Below are 15,629 nucleotides of genomic sequence, written 5' to 3'. Positions count from 1 at the left end.
TAACCTAAAGCAGAAAAGCCAACAGGCTGAGGATGACAGAGTAAAATGATAGAAAGGCCCTGCATCTTTGAAGATTTCATTGAGCCATCACATCAAACCTGGGACCACCAGACTTCTTATTATGTAAAGCAATGAAATGTATTTATTGTTTAAACTACTGTTAGCTGTGAATTCTCTTAACTGTAGCCCGAAGTACTCGTAGCTGATACCAAGAGAATAGAACTAACATTTTGTGACATGCTAGCCCTGGTAATATTCAGAGACCAGGAGACCACGGTAATGCCTTTCAATCTATTGTACATGAAAATAAATAAGAAGAAATAACCTTATTTGTTCATAAAAGTAAGAGGTAATATATTCCATACAGACTCTGCTGAGCTCCTGAAAATGAGTTATAATCATGAAACATTTTGGAAACAGTATTAGGAAATGATTGTGGCAGGTTGCATTATTGACCCCAAATACTTATCATTCTCTGTGTCCATACCTTTTGCCATGTGTCTTTGTAGTAACCCTCACCTCCTCTCCTACCCCTTGACATCAGGTTCTAAAGAAAATGCATCCTATGTCATTAATTATTCTTCCATAATTTTTATTAGCTGCATAATATTCAGTTTAATACATATGGCAGTTACTTCATACCCTTTATTGGCTATCTTAGGGTATTTTAAATTTTTAGACATAATTTCAAAACCCTGTGTAGAACACCTTGAATATTATATGGCTGTATCTTTGTACGCATTAATAATTATTCCCTTAGGAAAACGTCCTAGCCATTGAATTGTTAGGTCAACAGATCTAAATGTGTTTAATCAATTTCTCACACACAAAGGTTGTGTTAACTTTCGTTCTCACCAGCAGTGTATAAGAGTGTCTGTTTTCCATACTGTCTTTATCACTGAAAATTACTTTTTAAAAATCTTTTCCAATTGAATGGGTAAAAAATAGTATCTTGCTATAGATGCAATTTGCATTTTTCAAAATTTCACAAAGGTGAACTTTTAAAATATGTTTATAGGTACATCTTTTTGGTGGTTTTCATATCTTTTGTCCTAATTTTCATTGAAATCGTTTTGTTAGTATTCTTTATATATTAATACTATTAATTCCGCTATTATACATGTTGCAAATATGTTTTCCAATTGTTCTAATGCTTTAAAAATTATACTTTGTTGTTTCTTGACTAAGATTTTCATTTTACTTTATGAAGTCAAACCAATCTATTTTAAAAATTTTTATGGCTTCCGTAGTTGCTTTCTTACATAAAAATGCAATGGAACCTGTAATTTTTTGTCTTGTGTAGAATAGCAGAGTGGAACTTCTCATTTAATCAATGTAAACAAATCGAAGAAGAAAAAATAGAGTGTATTACATGTATCTTAAATTCTATACACAATTCTAGATACTTTCTTATTCTTCAACACAATTAAGCCTTATAGTGTGTGCAACGATTGGGCCTATTTTTACAGATGAGAAAACTGAGGCTCAGAAATATATACATATATATTCATTTTATAGGATTTGGAAATAAATTTGATATTTGATATTACCCTAGAAACTTAAATCTGTTTTTTTAATTTCAATGGCCCTTTTATCATATTTATTTGATAATACGAGTTTGATTCCTGATTTGAGCCCAACTATATATTTGTCTCTTGGAGCAAAACTGGCCTCTGGGACTTCTAAGAGAGTTGAAGAACCCAGTAACAGAATCTTCCCAGCTGTGGACAGGTTAGCTCGGTGCCTAACACAAATGCACATTCTTAGGGATGAGTAGCAAAACTCCAGATGTCTCTAATTGCAACATCAATTTCTTCCACTGGGATGGAGCAAACTTGGTTTAAATGTGTTTCTTTTATGAAGTGGGAACAAGATACCATTCTAGGGAAAGCTCAGAAGAAAACATCTGGTACTTTAAAGTTTTAAAAAATTTGTCTTCTGCTGATTTCATCCATAAGGAACAACCTAGAAGCAAAATGCCTACATTAACAAGGAAACCAATGCTTATAACATGTGACAGAGCCCCCTGACCTCAGTATTCCTAGGACGTTGGGGTCTTAGTTCACAGTGAAACAATTAGCAAGTATCTGCAAAGCTGCTCAATGTAAAAGGTTGTGCTAATGAGGAAAGCTGCTGAGTGTCAAAATTTAACGTGCAAGAAAAGCCTGTGTTCTCTGAAAAGCAAAGGGCTTTGACGTTCCCTGGAGTGGGCTCACATTTTGTGCAGTGTAACTATGCCCAAGTCTAAGAATTCTAGTTTTGTAGACTCTTAGAGTTGGCAGATGCATTAAAAGTAATTTAAGCAGATTAATGGTTGCTTGGCACTTGGGCAGGGGAGCTGGGATAGACTGCAAATAGACACAGGAGATATTTGGGGGGTGATGAAAATGTTCTAAAACTGAGTTGTGGTGTAGTTGCTCCACTCTATAAATCTACTAAAAATCATGGAATTGTACATAAAAATGGTTGAAATTAATGGTATAGAAAGTATACCTCAGTAAAGCTATTTTTTAAAAAAATAATTCAATCCAACTCTTTCCCCAATACTTGTGTCCTCTTCTATCGGTTACCCCAACACGACCCCTCCGGCTTTCTCTAACAGAGCTGGCTTTGCCCTTGCTTTCCACCAGAGGGAAAGTCAGGTTATTAGCTCTCCCTTTGAATACTCCGCAACAATAAGAGATGAAAGTTGGTATACAATAGTGTTTCTAAATTCTTCAACTTTTAAAACAATAAATTGAAATATTCAGAAGTTCTCAGGAATTCCCCAAATTATAAATTATTCTGTAAATACATCAACGTTCTTCATACTCTTAGTTATTATTATGAATATCTTAAAAGATCTTTAATGAATAATAAAGTTTAGTAGACTTTACAAAGAATAGTAGCCTATAGTGAATAGTCAAAGACTAGAAATGTCAACAATATTATTGCATATGACTTGGATATTATCAAATATTAAGATCTCCTAACAAGGTTAAGAGCACTACCCAAAATTACATGTTGAATTGCCAATTTAAGGACTTGTTTTTCTTCTAAAACTTGTTATTCTAATGCACAAATCATAGGATTCATACAAAGTGTAGTTATTGGTATAAACTTCTGAATATTTATTTTCAAGAATGATACACCATTAACAGACAGGGCTATAAACACACTTTTAACATGGCAATATATATATAAGACTGATTAATTAGATCATGACCACTTCTCTTCTGTGTTCTGTCTCCGTTCCTGGAAATGTTGACCTTAACATTTCACTCTGTGTGTAAGCTTTTGCTCATATTTTTGCCCTTGCTTTTAACTTAACATCGGTGAATCCCTTTGAAATCATAAAGTCTCTAAGTTGATAGTTAAGCTTCAATTCTTACAGGAGAATTATAATATTTTCCCCTGTTTTCTCAATTTCTCAATAGGTTTATCTTAAGATTTAGAACTCAGAAAATCACGTTTCCTGGGGAAATTCTGGGAAAGAAATTCCACATGGAAACACTGATAACGGTGGTTCTCAAAGTGTGGTCTCTGGACCAGCAGCATCAGTATCACCTGGAAATGTATCAGAAATGCAAATTATCAAGCTCCATCTCAGATCTATTGAATCAGAAAGCTGGGTGTAGGGCCCAGCAATCTGTTTTCACAAGCCCTCCCATGATTCTAATATAAGCGAAAGTTTGAGGACTACTGCTATATTAATATCCCAGCTCTCTCACTCCTGTGGAGGGATTATCTGAGAAATGTGTTCTACACTTGCTCCCAGAGCTTCCCTCTTCAAATGAGACCCAGTTGCCTCTAGAGGTAACTGGCTTGATAACACAACCTTTATTGACTGCCTTCTCTTTCCTTTTACTTCTCTACAGTTATTTCCTTAGACTACTTCCTAAATAAACTACTTGTACTGGAATCCTTGTCTCAGGGGAAACCCAAAAAAAGTACCTTTTAATAGCCTAAAAAGGCAGGTGGAGGAACAAGAAAAAAGGGTTGACAACCCTGGCTCAGATTTCAACCTGCCGCTTACCAGCTGTATGACTGTGATTCAGGTACAGAACTTTCTCTGATTCTGAATTTCCTCATGTTGCCTGCCTACCTTGCAGAGACGTTGGGAGGACAGGGGATAAGAAAGGCCTGGAGGTGGTCAGCAAGTGATAATATTAACAGACTTAGTTAAAGGCAGTCTAGACATAGTTTGAATACTTCCAGATGATGAACGGCTCAAAGTTATGAAATTTCTCTGGAGCTTCTTTTACTGCCTACAATTATAATCATGGTAGGTAAAGCTATAGACCAGTAATAAAATAACCCTAAAATCTCAGTCATCTATTATAACAAAGGTTTATTTTTTGCTGTCATTACAGTCTGCTGATGGTTGGGGAGACTCTCTTTGTTGGCTTTTGTCACAGTGGTAAAGAGACTGAGTGGAAAATTACATAGTAAGTTTTAAAACCTAGCCATTAAGTAGTATGCATTCTGTGCCTACACCCCATTAGCCAAAACCCAGTCATATGGCCTCAGGTAGCTGTAAGGGAGGCTGGGAAATATAGTTTTCCTATGTACCAAGAAAGTGAAACAGGATTTGGCTAAGAGAGCATTTCCTCTGCCATAGTTCATACATCTACTACTAGAAAGTAATGAGTTTTGTTTCGGCCCAGTAAGATTACCTTGTTTTCTACCATGTTTGTATATGTTCTATCCAAATGTCACATTCACAGATATGTTTCAATGTCCTTCAATATTGAGAATGTTCTTTCAGTCAATAGCTATGTGTCTATGCCCATAAGCTTGGTGTGTGATCTCTACTCCTTTTCATACTGGAAGGTGTAATCTATTCTAGTCCAGTCTTTGTTGACTGATTCTTCCGGGGCTTGTGCACAACCACCTGTATTTCCCATCTAGTTGCCTGTATGCTGTTGAACGCCCCATTTTTCTCTTACCCTGAGTCACTTTACTGCTGTTCATATTGATTGGCCATACTGTTATTTCAAAACTCAAAATCTGATTCTATTTCTATGTATATTCCTAACAGAAATGCATATATATGATCACCCCAAATTTTTTCTTGGCTTGTTCATTAAACAATATTTATAATCAGCAAAAATTGGAAAGTATGCTAATGCCCATCAACAGTAGAATGGATCAGTTGTGGACTATTCACACAATGGAATACTATATGGCAATGAGAATAAGTGACCTACAACTATATGCAACAATACAGATGAATTTTACAAACACAATGTTGAACAAAAGACACTAGACAAAAAAAAAAAAGAATGTAGAGCTTAGAGTTTGCAGACGTGAGAGTTTCTGGAGACAGATATTAAGCCAACGCCCACCCAGGTAAATATATAAGTACCACGGAAAGAAGTAGTTTGAAGGAAAACACAAGAGTCTAGCTGCATCGTCCCATATAGAAGCCACTAGCCCTATGCGATTATTTAAATTCAAATAATTAAAATGACAAATTCAGCTCTTCAGTCTCACTGGCCACTTCAAGTGCTTCTTAGTCACATGTACTAGACAGTGCATATATAGAACATTTCCATCATTAGAAAAAGTTTTATAGGACAGAGCTGCTAAAGGCCTATCTAAAAGGGAGACCACATCAAGACTCAGAGATGGGAAGACCTGCAAGTCAGAGGAGGCCAATGCAAGGTGAACACTTTAGAGCTGAGTGTCAAAGGACTGTAAGAATTGGCCAGGTTTGAGAGAATGGGAGGGAAAGGAAGCAGTGAGAAATATGGAAACCCACAGAACAGATGGAGTCTGAGGGACAGGGTAGAAATACATACTAAGGCTGGAAAGCAGGGTAAGAGCCAGGTAGGGAGGGTGTGTGCAAGTCATGCCAAGGATTTCAAACTTTATCCTAAGAGCAAAATGCAGACATTTCCCCAACTTTAAAGCATGCCCAGGCTCCTGTTTTTAAAAGGCCACTTACTCTCTGTGCTTATAAGTAGGAATGAGAAAAGACTATAAAGGTTCTTTTTCAATGAATTTTCCTAACGTAATATTATGTTTTTCATATATGTCAATAAATATTGATCAAGTTAATTCATTATAACTAAAATAAAGGACTCTATTGTATAAATAAACCACAATTGGTGTATATTTTAAAATATACAAAGCAATACATTACATTAAGGATCTATACAAGGAGTAAAAACATACAAGCATTTACAGGCATCATATATACCATCTTTAGGGAAAAGAGGGAGGAAAAAAGGATGGGAGAGGAGGGAAGAGGTTTAGTTCTATTTGTACTATTTTCTCTTTTAAAAGAGACTTGAATCAACAAATGGAAAATATCTCTGTAAGATCTCTGTAAAAATATAATATTTATTTTTCTAAAAGAGTTGTGAGTTAAATTTTTCTGATTTATTTACATAAATGTCTGGTACCTTTCTCTATTAAACATTTTATAATTGATATTTGAACGAATAAAAATGGACTTGGGGCAAGAGTGGTTCTGGGACAATCAGTAAGGACAGTATCACAATGGTTCAGGTGAGAGTTGGTAGCTACTTGGAGAAGGATGCTGAATATAGATATTGAGAGAAATGGGTGAACTCCAAAAGTAGAATTAACAGAACATGATCAACTGAATGCAAAATGGCAGAAAAGAATGAGATACCAAGAATGAATCTCAGGTTCATGGGATGAGAATTGGACAGATGGCGATGTCATGGCTTTAGACTCGTGATATTGGAAGAGTTATAGAATGGGTGGGCTGGTGAGAAGAATCAATGATTCACTTTTGGAGATGTGAGGTCTCTGATACAGCTGAAATATCTACTTTGAGATAACAGGGGGCAAATGGTAGTATGAAAATGGATTTTAACAGAAAGTCTCTAACCTGGATATATAAATGTGAGTTATTCGTGTATATATAAATAGTAATACCTCTTGGGTTTGGATGAAATAACTGAAGAAAACATGGGGTAAAAAAAAATTAGAGGCAATTGAACTGATATCGGATTCCATTTCCTTCTCCATGGCTCCAGTCATACTATTTTGTTCTATAGTGAATGATATTAAAATAACTATAATGAGAGTTAAAATTATTAGTTTCTAAGTCTTCGAATCAACCTATAGATAAATGTTCTCAAATATTTAAATCGGCCATTTAAAACAGATGAGGGATCTTTTCTTGGACTTCAATATTGGTTCTGCCACTTAAATGCAGCATGATTTATGATGAATTACTACCATGATGCGCAATGTCTTCATCTATAAAATGGACACGACAAAAGTACCCTTCTGACATCATTTTGATTATGTTGGCTAATGCACACAAATATGGTACATTAGTAAGTGCTCAATAAAGTGACATGATATAATAATAATAGCAGTAATATTTGTATTGCATTGTGAAATTGCATCAGTAGAATATATCTACTAAATATATCCTTTCATTCTCTTTTTTTATGGCTGAGTAATATAAAAGAATGATCTTACCATTTGCAACGACATGGATAGACCTAGAGGTCATTACGCTAAGTGAAATAAGTCAGAGAAAGACAAATAACATGTGATTTCACTTATATGTGGAATCTAAAGAATAAAATAAATGAACTAACAAAGCAGAAACAGACTCATAGATACAAAGAACAAACCAATGGCTGCTAGATGGGATGGGGTTTAGGGGGCTGGGTGACAAAGGCTAAAGGATTAAGAAGCACAATTGGCAGTTACAGAATAGTCAAAGGGATGTAAAGTACAGCATAGGGAATATAGTCGATAATATTGTAATAACCACGTAGGGTGCTAGGTTGGTACTAATTGGGGAGATCACTTCATAGGTTATATAAATGTCTAACCACTATGCTGTACACCTGAAACTAATGTAAAATAAGGTTAGCATCTAAAACAGTAAATATGCTAGACCATTCATATATACAAGAGATACTTCTAGATGAGATGTCAAGTGCAATAATAGAAGTATTGCTATCTTAAGTTTTAAAATGAACAGGTTTTGGTTATTTAATAGTTAAATGTCAAACTATTGACATTTTGCAACTAAAGTGTTATAACCCTGAAATAAGCAATGGGCCTCATTTTGAAATTTTAAAAAATATGAAAAATCTCATAAAAACAGCAATTCTACTACTAAGAGCAAAAACCAACTGCTTTTGCTGATAAGATGAAGTAGTTAAAAGAATGGTGTTTAAGGCTGTCTTTTCTGAATGATGTTGGAACTCTCCGTACCCCTTGCTCCATAGCACTCCTGTGTCATGAATGTTAGAGGATTCACACAATAGGAATTGTACTTTTTGAAAGCAGCATTTTGATTGCTTAAGCCAAAAGACGGGAATAGCCATAAAACCTAACTATATTATTATTAACAGGTCATCTTTGGAATATGCATATGAACCTCTTTATTTTAGTTGCTTGCGAAGCGATTTTCACAAAACCCAGAATATTACATTTTGCGTATTTCATTTAGCCTGAAGTTATCTTTTGTTCTCCTGTTGACCTATGAAAAAACAATACCTACGCACGGTGTTTCTGATTTTAAAGGTCCATATAATCATATGGGATAAGTTAGTATAAGATTAATGACCAAATTTTAAAATAAGTTAATTATTTCTTTTTCGAGAGCTTCAATTAATCTTTTATTATCATTCTACAGCTTCCTATTTATGACAATTTTTATAGATGAAAACTTGCTCTGTCTTCTCCTAAAAACACCAGGAAGATTTTTATGAAACTTCCCCATCTTTACCAGAGACAGGTGCTAGCATAAATACATCTGGGTGTTGGGGGCTGTGATATCAAGGTGTTTCCCAGGCATGCTTCCCTCCCCATCCCACTGATTCTCCAGACACGTGAGTAGGTGTCTTAGGCTGTGATCCCCCAATCAATAGGCCCTGAGACAAGTAATATATTGGGGAAGCAATCCTTGGAATCACTGATGGAAGAGGGAAGTGACACAGAAAAGGGAAGAAAGCCCGTGCAGGATGGGACACTGAGCGGATTACTGCTACGGGCAGCTGGGTCGCATTTCAGCTTCAGACTGCTAGAGATTGTCTAGAACATGCCTCAGAGTTGTCCCACCTGAGGGACAAGGAAGCAAGCATATTCACCCGATCCATCAGTGGTTGAGGGTGTTCCTAGAGGCTCGACTACTAGGCACACAGGGCTGGCCCAGCTCTAGAACAAGTCTGCTTGCATAGCCAGGAAAGTCTTCAGGCCTCTAGAAATTTTAAAATGCATTTGCAGTAGAAAGCCTTTGAGAGGTGGTTTAGTTTCCTATTGACACCAACTTAGTGGCTTAAAACAACACACATCTGTTATCTTATAATTTTGGAGATCGGTTTAAAATTCGTCAACAGGGCGACATTCCTCCTGGAAACTCTAGGGAAGAATCCATTTCCTAGCCTTTTCCAGCTTCTAGAAGCCACCTGGATTCCTTGGCTCATAGCCTCTCTTTCCACCTTCAAAGTCAACAGAATAGCATTTGCAACCTCTGCTTCTGTCAACCATATCTCCTTCTCTGATTCTGACCCTCCTTACTCTCTTGTGAGGACTTTTGTGATTCCATTGAGCCCATTGAAATAATCCAGGGTAATCTCCCCATCTCAAGATCCTTAACCAAATTACATCTCCTAAGTCCCCTTTTCCATTAAGGTAACGTACTCACAGATTCCGGGACAGATTATGACTGGGACATCTTTGAGGAACAATTGTTCTATACCTACCAATGGGGATATGAGACTATTGAATGACCAGGGGATATGTGGGGCATTTGACAGTGTTTCTTTTCAGATGAAGGTAAGCCTTTGCAAGATAAATGTGGTTAGTCTTCAAATACTTTATAAAAAAGAAAAAGTAGGTGCTGCATAAATGTTACTGTCATTCAACTAATAAAGACTGACATCCTTTGTTGCAAACCCCTAATACACATAATATCAAGGGGCACATCTAGTTGTTATTTCAGCTTTAGAGTTCAGCTTTTGAGGCCCAGGATCATAGAGGAAAATAAAATGCTTGAATTTCAGTTTCTTGTCAGTTTTCACCCAGGGGGGGGGGGGGAGGTGAGAGGCAGGGAGGCAAAAGCCTCACGAGACAAATACATCTTTTATTTTAGAGGCCCCACGTCTAATTTCAAAGTTTAAAACTCAAAGCAAAAATGTGTTTTCCTGGGGAACACTGCTGTTTTGTTTATGAAAACAAAAACAGCTAGCATCCACACAGGTGCTGGGAAACAGAGAGATGAAAATCAGAGTAAAGACTTTGCCTGCCATGATGGGCTTCTGCAAGAGGAACCAATAGCTTCAAAACCAAGGTAACTTAACACTTGCCAAAAAGAATAAGGATGAATAAAGAAGGGGAAGAAACCCTGCAAGAATCACCAACCAAAAGAGCTGGCTGTCCCTTGCTGCTCTTTTTCTCTTTTTACATCTTTTTATGTTGTTGTTGTTCCAGAATAATTTATTGAGTATCTCAGACAAATGCAGGTCGTATGCTAGATGTGGAAAGTCAGAGGTAAACGAGAATTGGGTTCTAGCCTCAGGTTGATCAGTCCAGTTTGAGTAGATATAGGTAACCAAATGATTTCAGTACATTATGATACTTCTTATTTGTGGAAGTTTAAATTTTTTTTTTTGTCCCCAATTCTTCACTCAGCTGAGGGTACATTCTATATCTACATCCTTACTAAATCCTCTTGAAGGGCAGAGTTACTTTCCTGACCACCTGACTTTGGGTTTGGCTATATGACTTGCTTTGGGAGTGGATATGGTACTGTGGCAGCCTGACCCTGCCTGGCCATTTCCTGCTTGAAGAGTTCATTCCTGACTGCCCTCTCCCCACGTCAAGGACTCTCAAGCTAACATCAGTTTTTTCATACCTTGCCAACCAATTAATGTTCTTTCTTACCTCTGTAGCTGTGTAGGAATGACAAGAGTGTATAAAACAGCCTGTTACGTTACAATCGGGGCTCAGCCTTTGCATAAGAATCCACTGAGCCGGTGCCGGCATCGATAAACGCTGCTTCCTGCTTATAGCCTCGGTGTCCCGTCTCTCTGTTCAAGAATCCCGCAACAATACAACCAGAGACTTCAAATGCATTTGTTTTAGCTTGTCCTTTTTCAGTCTGATCCACTGCCATGAGAAGTATATGCCCCACATAAATACTGCCTCTTCATCCTAGGTCCCTGAATGAGACATGTTAAGTTCACCACAGAGAAGGAGAGGCATGCCAAACAGAATTGGATTTGATCTGGAGCCTGGAACCTGAAATCTGGAACCTAAAGCCTGGATACTAGCCTAGCCCAATCTAGATGCACCCAAACCACAGACCTGTGAGCACTAGAATAAATGACTACTGCTTAATGTCCCTGAGTTTTGGGGTGGTTTGTTATAGAGCATTATTGTAGCAAAAGCTGACTGATACACTGTTATAGGAGTGGGGGATAGAAGACCCCAGAAGGTGGAAGAAGGGAAAACTAATGTTCAATACTTAGTCAAAGAGGTAGCTAAGAAAACAAAAAGAAGACACAGAAATAAAACAGAAAACAAGTAACCTTTCCACGGTAATGCCCTCTCTTCTTTAATTAACGGAGGGCCAAATGAGGAGGTCTTTGAAGTGCCATGTCATCCTGGGCACTTCTGACATGAAAGTCAAGATGTAGTCATGATTTCTGCCCCATGGTGCCTCTCAGTATGACATCTTCCCCTCCACCTCTGTTCTGGGTCCCAAAGGCCTTTTACAGAAATGGATTGGAAAGAATTACAATCTACAAAGCTACATTTAAAGAAAGCCAAAAGTCACAGCTTTTTATCTGTTAGCATCTTATGTGGTAATCTTCTCCTTATGAAATTTGACAAAATGACTCTAAATGAGAAGACTTGTTTGCTATATCAATATGAGTCCCAGTGTTAGGCACGAATAGGGAAATGTACATATTTGTTGCAATGAAAGATTGTCAGTCTCTTTGGATTCACCAGCCTCATTTCAAAATGTGGAAATGAAGATGGCAACCACTAACAGAGAAAATGTTATAGTCCTATGACTGGATATAATTTCAAAAAGAAATTGGAAATCTCTTCCAAAGGTTCCTTAAAACATAATATATAGGGACCTATCATCCTTTTATAGGTTTTCTGCTGATTCAATTTCTAAGTTTCAGTGAGACATGTCTATAAAAATTCTTCCCAGTGGTCGAGGGTGCTCTGGAGGTAACCTCTCTGAAATACTCACCTTCATCAACCCCACATGGCAAACATATTTAAAAAAAAAAGTGAAGATACCCGTGCTAAGGTCTACGTGCAAATATGAAGATGGAAGAGTGCATGTATATTAAAGTCAATGCTAGGATCCCTGAAATATTTTTCCGTCATAAGAGTTGAGTCCTTTCAAGCTCCAATTATAGTCTGTGCATATGTTTGATGCCTCTGGATTCCTAGCTTTTATCACTTGAAAGCAAGGTAGAAATTAAGAAAGTCTTATAACGCTCGCCCCAAACACACACACACACACACAAGCTCACACATACATGCACGTGTGCACGCACACACACACAGACACACAAGCTGAGCAAGAAGAGGTCAAGAAGAAAGTGCTAGAAAAGCTCAGCCTAGTCAGCCCTGAAGATTTTTGTTGTGATTTCACCTCTACTCAGTGCCTTTTAGCTCAGGTTCTGAAAGATGCATACTGGAGGTGAGTGGAGAAAAGAATGTTCTGGAAAGGGTTTTAATATGCCACAGCCTTCATCTAGAATCTAGTTGTTTCCTGAGGGTGATTACACAACCCCATCTTTTGTTCTCCCCTACTTCTTCTGATAAACTCTTTGTAGCTCTAGCTGAGAGCTTCAACATGAGCCTTCCCTCTTTCATCAAGAGGCGGACCACAAACCATATCAATAGGCAGAAAAACAGAAGCAGCAGAATTGATCCAAACTAAATGGACTAAAACTCTGGGAGGAAAGATTTTTTGTTTTTGTTTCTTGTCTTACAAGAAAAATAAAACTTGGAAATCAAAAGCTGTTCTCAGCTGCGAAGGCAGCCATGGGAAAGTTTAGGAGACTAGCCAAACTCATTTTATACAATTCAGAATGAAAGGTGACTCCTTTCAGCCCTTTCTCCCTTGGCTTCTTTGCTTCTGAATGAAAGTGCCTCTATCATGAGAGGTGAGGCCCCAGCCCTCGAGCTCTGAAAATTATTTGTGTGACCTCAGACAATTGTCTTTGCAAACATTATACCATATCTTCGCAGTGCAGTCCACAGAGACTGGTTTCAGTGTAAGCAAACAGAACCCACCATGTAGGGAGCACATTTGTGTGGGGAGTCTTGTGTCACCGCAGGACCAGCCTGAGATCAGACTATGAAGAGAGGGATTCGCCCTTCAGTAACATTCCATACCTCTCAGCGCCATTTTCCATCCCTCCGAGTTCCCCCAGCTTCAAAGTCTGATCCACTCAGCTCCTCCCCCTTTCTGTTTTCAGGGATTTCTCTCCCAAGTTTTCTTTCTTTTTTTTTTTTTAACCCAGTTCTATAAAATTTGTCCTTAATTGCGATGCGCCAGAGTTTCCCTCCTTCAGGACCTCCCTACCCTGCATTTTCTGCTCATTCTTTCCCACTTCCAACCCTCACTAAAAGCAACCCTGGGCGTGGCTAGCAGACATATCCCACTCACAGATCCTAAACCTCGATCTGAATCTCACTGTGCTACCCAGGGGCCGTGTGGTCACTCACCTTTGGAACTGCACTTTTTCAGTTGAAATATCAGAATCACCAGTTTTGCCTAAGAGGATTATTTAAGGATAAAGTCAAATAATACAGATGGAATTGTTTCGTAAATTGTAGATTACTAATTTCTCATTATTATAACTAGTAGATTCCCTTTTTATCGCCTGTCAGATTGGGGGATATTTTCTTCCTTGAAAATGTAAGTACCTGAAACTCAGCTTCTAATTGATTCTCTGTCTAATCTTCAGCCACTTCCACCCACCCTTCTCTCATCCAGGGCTTAGCTCAGATCAAGATTCTGGAATGTACCAAGGTCCCTAAGTGACAAAGACAAACCAGCAAACTGACTAACATTAGTAACTGGGAAGAACCACCCGGTGATTCTGAATTTAGCAGTAAATCCAAAGAAAATGTAAACTTAAAGGATTAGAGACTTGATAATCCAGAAGACAAAAACAACCCACTGAGACAATGGGCAAGGGGAGGATAGTTTCGAACAGAGCCTTGCTGTGTCTAAGGCCAGCCCCAAGGAACTTGTTTTCTTAAGGACAGACTGGAAACATTTTTTTAGACTGTGCTTTAGATGTTCTGTAAAAGTAAGAAATGAATTTTTATTGAGCAAGAAGTACAATTCTGTAATTTTGTTCTGAATATGTTTTCTACCCTGAGATTCCTTATCCATCAGGGAAATAGATTCTTGTACTTTGAACAGCTGGCTGAGAGTGTGATGGAAAATTTATATAAAGCTGGGGCTCTGAGGAGACCTCAGGGATAAAGTTATATCCCCAAGGCTGTAGTTTTATCAATTTTTATCTCTTGTCTGGTGGTTATGGATGCAGCTAGCCATGAATACAAAAGAGTTTTTGTTTGGAGGTGCTTCTGGCATTTTTTCATAGAACAGTTTTCTTTAAAAAAAAAATGGCAGTAGCACTGACCACTCACAAAGTTAGAATCTATTCAGTCATGGCCCTAGGCATTCGCCCTCAAGTCAAAGGGTCATGCTTCTGAAGATTTCACTACGATGCTTGCTGGTTTTGATGTGGGACATCACTTGTAAAATTCTTAACCTTTAGCAGGAAATGAAAAGGGACATCTCTTGCAGAGTTCCTAATCTTTTCAGTAAACCTAGTTTTCTTCCTTTCTTTGGGAAAAAGGCCCTCTCTCTCAAATCCTGATAATTGCCTCAAACCCGAAACTGGTGACTCAGATCCTCTGGCTATTGATAAGGGCCCATTGTTAGCAGAAATGGTGTTAGGCCAGACAAGGCCCTTAAAGTCTGAGAGGGAAGGGGACTCTAGGCCACAGGTCATTTTTACTCTTTAAGAAATGTATTAACCAAGTCTGTTTCCCTTTATTCACTTAATAGGCAAATCAATAATAGAAATTAATAGATATATGATTTAAATAACAAGTTTGTATCTTCTTTTTCTTGTCTAGGGACTGAGGTGGCACTTCAGCAGGAAACCGAAGACCCCACCCTGACTGAGGCAGGAAGGGAAAGAGCTCCATGAAACCCCTGTAGGCAGGGACTATGACCATTCTCAGCAGGAATCAGATACGGAAGAAGAGACCTCCCGTCCCTCAACATCCATACCAATAATAAGGGAGTTCATGACTCTTAGAAAAGAGATAGGCAGGAAAGTTAGTTAGGGGGTTTCAGGTCTGCCTGCAAAGACACTGAGGTCATCCTGTCCTAGAAGGGGTCCGCCCTAATCCGCCCACAATTAAGCAAGAGAATTAGGTACCAGTTTAAGCCAGTCACTTGCACCTGTGCAATGAAGACCCCGACGACCTTCAACTCACCTGAGCCTCATTATACCATCATTATAATATGATGCATATCCCAGGAAGTTCATTAATATCATTATAACAGACTGAATTCTGGCAACAAACGTGCTCAGAAAGCAAAATGATGAATCACTGAGTCCTGTCAATCTTAGTTGTCAATC

Source organism: Pteropus medius, unplaced genomic scaffold (assembly GCF_902729225.1).
Source record: "Pteropus medius unplaced genomic scaffold, Ma_sr-lr_union100, whole genome shotgun sequence".
Classification (NCBI taxonomy): domain Eukaryota; kingdom Metazoa; phylum Chordata; class Mammalia; order Chiroptera; family Pteropodidae; genus Pteropus; species Pteropus medius.
The sequence above is the reverse complement of the archived record's forward strand: the minus strand, read 5'-3'. Positions refer to the sequence as shown.